Source organism: Adiantum capillus-veneris, chromosome 16, assembly GCF_014529385.1.
Source record: "Adiantum capillus-veneris isolate H3 chromosome 16, ASM1452938v2, whole genome shotgun sequence".
In the NCBI taxonomy this organism is placed as follows: Eukaryota; Viridiplantae; Streptophyta; class Polypodiopsida; order Polypodiales; family Pteridaceae; genus Adiantum; species Adiantum capillus-veneris.
Window position 1 is genome coordinate 53,193,052 of NC_140946.1, and position 9,659 is coordinate 53,202,710.

Genomic DNA, 9,659 nt, shown 5'->3' on the forward strand with positions numbered 1-9,659 from the left:
CAGCTAGCAACGAGGCAAGTGATGCAAACCCTAAAAATTTGCTTCGAGCACTCGATCCATCAGCATATGCTCACAAACTATTTTTGCCAGTTTAGGTCATAGATTTGTCCTCTTTTGTCTATTGTCAAAACCATCATAAACTTTCTAGTCAAAGCCTCTTTTTACATTATCTGTTGTCGAGTTCTGGGTTGTCTCACACTGATGGTTGTTTGAGGGAAGTGCACACACACCTATGTTATTGTCAAGGGGGGACTTCTACTCATGGTTTCAGGTGATTGGACTCTGCCATGGTCTATATCTAGTCCATATATCCATGGTTTGGGCTTGAGGGGGGGTTGTTGTGTATTCAAGCCCAAATTTTGTGTGTGTCAACCCATGGGAACATCTCCTTGGAGCATGCAAAAGAACTCCACTTCATTTAGAAGTGTGCATGGCTAACTTTATATGTAAGGCTTCAACTCAACTAAAAAATATAGCATGTTTTTTATCTCTTTGTGTCGACTCTCTCTTACCCTCTCTCTCTCCATCTCGTTTTGCACTCTCTCTCGTTGCTGCCATGGACTACTCAAGGTGGCATCCACCATAGCCTCCTTCCTTCACAAATCACATTAGCCACATATATATTGTAGTTAACACAGAAACGTCACAACTATTCCATGTGTCTACTTAATCTTCTATTTACAACCACCCATGGCTTAGCTATAACTATCTTGAATTAATACAAAAGCTTCCAAGTTAAACAAATTCCTTCTTAGAATTTACTTGACTCCACAAATGCTCAACATATGTGACTGTTTGGAACATTGGACTAGATTCAAACCATTCTAGTTATTTTTTTCAAACTTTTTGCCCATGAATATGTTATTGGATGATTATCTTTCCGCTAATCACAATGACAATACCCTACTTGTGAGACACTTAGAATGTCAGAATGGAATTTCAAGGGAGCATTTTGTACAAATACTTGATAGTTCGAATGTAGTTGTGGAAACACAGATATAGCTATGTACACATAGACCCGTCAATCTAAAGGAAGAAAATGCAAGGGATATGAGACACAAATAAGAAAGTGCACTTTATCCACATGCCAAGCAACCAAGGAGCACTGGAGGACCTAGTGGAGTAGCAAAACTTTTTTGGGAAGGACTTAGACATGTTGTACATGTGTTACATAAAGAAGAAAAGGCACAATACATGTGGTTTAGGATACAATAAGAGAGATAAATTGATATTGAAAGTAACATATTGCAAGACATGCCCCATGAGAGAGATCTCCTTTTGATACAATGTATGAGAGTATATCATGAGATATACCAAACGGAAGACTAATAGAGTGAATTTCATACACATAATACTATGTTCAAACAAATTGACATAGACAAAGTGGACCTATTCAGGATGACCCAAGACATGGAAATTAGTACTCATAAAATACAAAAGGTGCCTTGGGGAAATGCACATGGATTGGCTATTCTTAATGCCAAAACGAGATGTTGTGACATGTTAGAACTACAAGGGTCGAGCAAGTGCAATGGACTAGAGAATAGGTTCATCATTGTTGAAGCCCCTAAACATATTATGTCACCATATTCATGGCTAGACTATGACAGGCAGCTTTATGATGTGCCGAGACAATCACATGACCATAGGTTAACAAAATGTTCTTTCTTCACTTGGAAGAAGATCAAGGATGCCATATACAAGTTTGATAACCCTTTCACAATGGGAAATCATAGGTGGTTGACAAATTCAAGCATGCCGAACACACATGAACACCCATACTATCAAACATGCTCAATTATGCGAAATGCAGATGGATTTCCAATGAGCAGGTCCAATCACACGACTATACCACTCTTAGAGGATCCTTTGGTCCCCAACAACAACATAACCATCATGATTGGCCAAATGCTATCCAAGTTTTACGGCCATTGACTAGGATGATTTCGTTCATGATTAGGTATTCCAAACAAACTTTGATATTCAAAACAAGGAGTGCTAATATTCTGAATAGATAGCTTGGGTGAGTTTTCTTGCATTGGAGATTGGCTAAGTACCACCCCTCAATTACAATTGGATTGCCCCACTCTCCTCTCAATAGGGCAAACTTAAACCAAGTTATTAGGACTAAATCTTTGAGGATTGAGACTGAAAGAGCACGGACTAGGCCACCACTCCCTTTAGGGTTAAAGATGGAATTTTAGCGTAGTCCTTTTTTGCACACTCTTGAGGATTGGTTATTGCCCGACCACAATATGTTGATGCACATCTCTCTCATTACATACAAGTCTTTATCAAGCAAATATTCCACACTTCTTTTCCTAGCTAAGAACTGAGATAGGTAGATGGGGAAACATTCCATGACAAGATAAGATATGTGAGCTTTGTAATTATGAGCAGGATACCAAGGACCGTTACGTGTGTAGATGCACATTATACTATGATATATATGGAGGTATCATATCCTCTACTTTTTGGAGATCCAAAGAGAACATAGCATGCTTACAAGATAAGAGACCAATCCATCCCAAAAGACCCATATAAAGAGCAATGAAAGATAGCCACATCATTAGTCATTACAATGACCACGTTGTGAAGCTATCCTAGACAGAGGTATTGCACCTCGTTGAGCATAAACAACTCAACGCAAGTTAAATGTATCTTTCTACGTGACTAAAACACAAGTAATAAGACACTTGACACTAGATATACTTCTCAACTCACTTGCATAAGCATTTATCACTAAAGTCCACCATTAGACCCCTTCAAATTGTACAAGTTTTACAAAAAGTGAACAATAGTGCAGTATGAGCATAGTTGTAAGGATATGCTTTAATCACATCTTTTAATATTTTGTGTCTGAACTTGGCCCAATATTCTTTTTGCATGTTTTCTTTATAAGAAAATATTTATTTGATCACCCCTTAGGCATCAACAATTGAACACAACTAAGCTTAGTTTTGCTCATACATACATACACACACATATACACAAGAAGATTTAGAAAATTTCTCATGTAGGAAATCAGAGTCTTTTTCAATGTTTTTCATACAATGCATAACATCATGAGCTTCTGCTCGAGAGGCACCACATACCTAGCTAGGTACAATTGGGGGCAGGGGACCGCCAGCCCCCCCACTGGGCCGGCGGTCCCCTGCCCCCAATCGTACCTAGCTAGGTATGCAATGCCTCCCTCACATAAGCTCATGATGTTGAGGTAAGTCACAATGTGGGAATTATTCTGAGAATTTGTCAAAAACTTCTTGTGATATGTCTATAATGTATGTTATATGGACATATATGAGTGTGTGTGCATGCGTGTATGTATATATATATGGATGTATGTGTGTGTGTGTGTGTTTTGGGAGAAGGGAAAATGTGTGCGGAATTAAAACTTATGAAAATGCACTAGAAGTAGCAAGCCTTACTCACCACAAGATTGGTCCATGCGAATGATTACTGAATTTGATTGCACAGTGGCGTGGTCTCCACAATAATCAGCAATAAAAGTTGGCATGGTAGGACTTGAAGCTTGTGGAGTAGTCACATTACTTAACGATGTTGTCACAAAATCCAACTTGGCTAGTTTGGGATTTGTTACCACATCCCTAACGAATTAGATTTCACATTATTGTTATTGGCGGTTGCATTAGGAGTGCCCAACAAATTCATTTTGGGAGGTTGAGCATTTTCAAGAAGCTCCTCAGCAATTGAAACACTTGAGCTCACTCGCCTTATTGTTTCCCTTAGATCAACTAGTGTTGTTGCAGAAATATCGTCTTGTGGTCTTGCTATTGAGTTTAAACATGAGTTAAGGAGATTCACAACCACATTAAGTTGTTCCCTTGCATCTTGAATTCTCCCATTGTCCAAATATTGCCCTGACTGTGCTAAGCTAGCCTGATTGATAACACAACAAATAATTAAGGAATCCTGAAGATGCAATTAACTAAGTAGCATATGATTAGCAACTGCAGTAAAATAGGGTGCCACATAACAAGCCAAAATTTGAGTTAAACTCTATTACAATTCACTTTTGAATTTTTTGGAAGTTAAACATATATGCAATAAACTTGTACACCCTAAGTGAGGGGTAGTATCTACCTAAAACCTATACTTTAATGAAGCTACAAACCTATTTATCAAAGAAAACATCCCTAGTAGAAAATCTAAGTAGCAACAATGTAATGGAAGCATAGCTTATGGATACTAAATGAGAAATCCACATAGTGAGTATCCAACATATTAAGTCCCTTAAAAATTTGTACTATTTTTTGTAATGAGTTCCTTTTATATTGTAAGGATTTGTCCATGTCTTCATGATTGAACTAGTTTGGTACCAAAACAGGACACTTTAAGTGTCCTTTTTTAACAAATTTTAATTAAATGCTACTTGCATTATGCATTTTAGAATCTATCATGATCAAGAATTATACTCATCAAGTTGACCCTCGTACGACTTCGATTGACGCTTTGAAGAAATCACCTTTATAAGCTCAAGAAAAAATGAAGCGACCTTGTAGGAAATTTTAGGTGACTCTTCCACAATTTTGCTATAGATAATTGAAAGTTTCATGTGCAAAAAAATTGACTTTGGAGTATATAAAATAATGGAAAGTTCCGTGTGTTTGTTGTATACAAAGAAAAATATGTTTCTGATGTATTTGTGAGTTTTAGAAAGTGATACATTGCTTGTCCTTTCCATTGAGCACTCAAGGTGGCAAATAGAAGGTCTTTGGTATGCAATAATTATTGGATCATTTTAAATATTCAAAACTGCATAAGAGAAAACTTTCATATTTTCATTCTTGAGACATAAGCATTCAAAACCTCAAATAATATCAAACTTTCCATGTAGATCAACTAAATGTATCAAAGTACGTGGTACATACACAATTGGGGTGCCTAAAACTTTGGTTTCAATGTTATTATGGAGAACTCAAGATTTTCAAGAGTTTTTGCATGATAAAGAATTCAAAACAAAGTTCAAGCAACAAGATTTAATTGAGTTAGGGAGCCCAAAAAATACGTAGTTTCTTGGTTTAAACATATAAAGTCATTTGTAGTTGGGGACCTTTGGAAGACCAATTATGCTCTTATTCAGCACGTGCTCAAGTATGAAATTATGTCTATAGGTTGCCTTGAAAACTTATCTTTGAAGTGCATTCCATTGTTTTCTAACACTAAGTGCTAACATTTGGCTTTTAGAAACATAAAAAGGGCCATCTCTACAAAAAGATATAATCATTTATGATTTTTTTGGCCAAAAAGCTTGAAATTTATGTCTTAGAACCTACTAGAATTCTCTCCATACAGATTGTATTTTGATATGGAGAAAAATCCAGTGTTTTCTTTTCCTCATAACCAATCTATGGTAGAAGCAAGGTGTTAAAAACTTCTTTCTAGCTTGACAAATAAATTGCCAAAACTTGGTAAAAAAACAAGACACTTTAGTGTCTCAGGACACTAGTGTCCAATTACAAAACTAGTGTTAACAATTTTCAGAAATTCCTAAAGGTTGCTTGATTTTGAGTAGCTCGTTGATTTTTTTCAAGGATGTATGCATGTCATAATTACACTTTAGATAAGTAGATCTCTTTCTAAGCCTTTGTAAGGATGGAAATCATGTGAGTAAATTAGAGGAAGTTCTTCTAAGTTTCTATGGAAAAGTTTTTCTCATTAATCTCTTATTCAAAATGCTCTTCAAGGTTAAGTTTTTTGTTGTTACAAGCTAGGTTTGGGGGCACAAATTAGGTTTGGACCAAATAGTGCAATTATTAGAAGAAGTGAGTAACGACGTGCACATATAGGAGGTTAGTTTTGCACTTGGATGCCAAGTCATTGGAGAGGAGAGTGGTAAGCAAGGAGAGAGAATCGTTTATACGAGACTTGGCAAGGGTGGTGGCGCGCTCTTGGATGGTGGTAGAAGCAGCTACATTCTTAGCAAGGGAAAATTGCAACCCTAATATAGTGTTGTCGATGAAGAAGGCATTGAGCAGAAGCACCATCAAATGACCCTTCATTTATATGGATGACTACCTGCAAATTAAGCCCAAGTGCTTGTTAATTAAGGCATCAATCACGTGCTTAATGATGATCAGCCAACATTGAGAAGAATGATGATGAGGATACTGAGTATAATTGCAGTCTGTGTGTAGTTGTCTGTGCTTGATTATTTCACGCAAAGCTGCTATCAGGGAGGTAGGCCAATTGCACCCCAGCGATGCCCTTCACACCGCCTTCTTTGTGTAGCCGTGCCTTTTGGCAACCTCATATAACCTCAGGTATATCTAAGGGCCGGTTTAGACTAGGCTGCGGAAGAGATACACACAAGGGCGTCAAGGCTCCATGTCTAAATCTAATTTGTCAAAGTTGAGGCAGTCTTCCACCGGGCCCTCCATATTTCTTTCGACCCCCCCCTTCGAAGAGTTGATGGACTCTCTCAGCCCCCTTCGCTTTTTCACTGTTCCTCTTGCAACATTGTTCACACTAGGCAGCGGAAACTTTGTGTAGAGCTTTTTCTTCCGCCGAATTAGTTTGAACCCAGCCTAACATGGGCATAGGAGATGGGATCAAAAGCTCCCAGCAATTTAGGGTCCTGACATTAGGCGAGCACAGTAGATCTTATCGCAAAAGTAAACTCGAGTATTTTTGTAAACTCAAGTACCCGAGTTTACCTTTTCTCGCCCTGATTCAACATCTACATTCCACAGGTGATGTGCGTGGGCGATGTGGTTAGGCCACATGACTCTCATCCCCCTAGGTTGTGGGTTCAATCCTCCAAGGTGGGAGGGGGGGCATAGGGGGCGAAGTAAACTGAGGTACTCGAGTTTACATTTATCTTAGATCCCATCTCCTCCCGTGCCTGTGTGAGATATAGGTGAGGCCCTCCCATTACTTGCAAAGTTCATTTTGTGTTTTAAATTGGTAAAATTGCAAAATATGGAAGGTCGCAAAACACCGGTCTTCAATGCTCATTTTAACATGCAAAATCGCAAACTCCCAGCTAGATTACATGCTTTCCTTGAAGGAAGCTCAAAGGAAAACGGTAAGTAGAAAGAAAGTTTTTGACACGCTCTGGCGCCCCTCCACTTTCACATACTGGGTCGATTGCACAAGCCATTAATTGATTAAACCGATAGATTCCATTTCTTACATTGCAGAAAGTAAACCCTCCCTCTTCGAGGCAGTTCATACGCAGACCAACTGGCTGAACAACCCATGACGATAAGATCCTGCCCGTTTGGGTACTCGTGCGCCCCCAAGCTTCGCATGTAGCTCAACTGCATCACACACACAGACAGAGCGTGCATTCTCTATCGACCGACTGCTTGAAAGACACAGACTGCCTTCTACCTTGCTCCCACAATGTCGTGTTGCAGCTTGCATCTTTCGCTCACCGAGCAACAGCTTCCGTCCTCTCCTCGCTAGGTACTGCAGCGCCCGCTCGACACTGCGCAGTGCAATGTTCACATACCAACTCATGCTCCGTTTGCATTGTTCCACGCTGCGCCTCACCTGGTAACCAGGGATGCACCCTTATTGCGCCCTCTCTGCAGTCGCCCCTCCTATTGCCGTGCGATGGCCTGCATCATGTGCCGCGCCGACCTTCTTCAATAGAGCCTCAGTTCACAAACAGAATCGTTTACGCATTGTGAAAGGGGCAAGATCCACTTGCACGGCTTGACGATGGCCTGCATGCAACGCCGGTACCTAGAGAGAGAGAGAGAGAGAGAGAGAGAGAGAGAGAGAGAGAGAGAGAGGTCCCGGTTACTGTTGCTACATTTGCCTCGCCTCTACGCTCGCCACCTGCCTGCGTTCCTCTCCCTTCCTTGCGTGTCCGCCATCTGCCCCGTCTAGGCGTGGTGCCTTACCCTTTGGAAAACGTTTTTAAAAATCACTTAGAGAATTTAATTACACTTTCGCTTCCACTTAATGGGATTAAAAAAAAACACTAAGCCCACGTCTGCACTCCATGACAGTGACCCTTCCCTTTTCCAAAGCATTCTACTTATTCTACTTTCCCTTTTTCATTCAGATCAACCTAAGCATCTCCTGAGATTCTTGCTAATTAGAAGTGGTTACAAAATTAGAGGCACATACGGAGTTTACACACTGGCTGCCCACGTTTGTACCCTACATGCATTTTGGTCTTACATGGAGGCAACCACTACGCAATTGATTGCATAGAATTGGTTGATAAAAATAGCGTGCACAATTTTCTGAACAACCAAGACCCCATGTCTAACTATTACTACTAAATTACTTGGTCGAAATAACAAAACCCATTAATTAGTTGTGAAGATGCCAAAGAATCTTCCATTCCAAAGTAAAGTAAAGTGGAAGAGAATTGCTCTCGTCTGTGCAAGCTCCCCATCCCTCGCCTCGCGCTCAAACGCACCCTCTCTGCACCCTTCTACGTGTTCGCCCTCACATAGAACTTCAGATGGGCTCTTATCCCCCTCCATGCCTTTTGAATACTCCTAGTCAGTACAGGCTGTTGTCGTTGCACTGAATGTCTCTCTCTCTCTCTCTCAATCAAATGGTAACTCTCCCTCTTCTCTTCGGATGCAGGCTGAGAGACACTATCTGTCACTTCTTGCAATTGTATGCTACAAGCCGGATCCCGCCCCCGCCTTCTTCTCTTGTTGACTTGTTGAAGAGACATCGCTTCTTCCGTGGATCCGTTAGCACACAACTAACCTAAACTTGACGAGTCTCTGCCTCGAAAGATCTATCCTTTCCGCCTACACATTTTGGCCTCTGTCAATTGCAAGCAATGCAACCATCTGATCAACAATAATGCCAAGACCCAAAAAAATATATCTGCGCATTCATCTTTTCTTAAGCCACATGCCTCTGTCTGCGTCGTCCAGGCGTCATGCCCTTTTTCAGGTAGCTTTCTCGTCAAGGTTAAAAAAACATATTTTTCCTCACCTAACAAAGAAGGGCAAAACTTGAAATTCTCCTGGTTATCAGGTAAAAATTGGAAGCTTTTGCTAGTAAAAATGACACTATCTTCGAGGCAAGCTCAAAATCCAATTGAGGTTTTACGATTTCAGTCGCTTAAAATACACTCAACCCATTCTTTTTTCTAACATTACTCCCATTCGCTAGAACCCATTAATTAGATCTCAAGCCCAACACTTATCCCGAAAAACCGTAAGCTCCCTTTTTTTGTCCGATCGCACGTAGGCACACATGCCCCTTGCGTGTTTGCCTGTTGCAACTACAATTCTTCGTTCTCTCAAGAATCGGTACCCCCTTTTCGTCTCTCTACCTACAACTCCAAATAGGTGTGTAGCCGGACATACCCCAAAGCAATGTAATTGATGGTCCCTCCCCCCCCCCCCCCCCTTTTTGCCTCGATTAACACAATCGTTTGTCCACTACTCGCGATCAGGCAGAGAGATAATCTCCCCCCTCTTCCGTGCCCTCTCGTCGATGTTCCACTCCCCTCCTTCAAAAGTCCCCTTTTCACTTCCAAGCAAGCATCCAACTCGAAACCACAATCTACAATGGCTCTTTTCGCTCGCAATGCCCCAAAAAAGATTCTCTCCCTCTCTCTCCCTCTCTCGTCTCCAGGTGCAATACCCCTTTAGATTTTCACAACAATCAAACAAACTCTTAAGTTAAACAAAAGAGAAAGTATTCAATTT

At 40.5% G+C, this 9,659-nt stretch overlaps 1 pseudogene across 1 annotated transcript in view; it reads right to left on the minus strand.

Annotated features, from left to right (window-relative positions):
* Window positions 1-8,377, minus strand: part of LOC147439054 (uncharacterized) — a 64,245-nt pseudogene extending 55,868 nt beyond the window's left edge. Inside the window, exons 1-6 of the transcript XR_015184424.1 lie at window positions 8,267-8,377; window positions 8,158-8,222; window positions 6,133-6,148; window positions 5,991-6,039; window positions 5,799-5,932; window positions 3,433-3,900 (exon numbers count right to left, since the gene is read on the minus strand). The product of XR_015184424.1 is annotated as an uncharacterized LOC147439054 (transcript). The remainder of the gene's footprint in view (window positions 1-3,432; window positions 3,901-5,798; window positions 5,933-5,990; window positions 6,040-6,132; window positions 6,149-8,157; window positions 8,223-8,266) is intronic.
* Window positions 8,378-9,659: the final 1,282 nt, after the last annotated feature.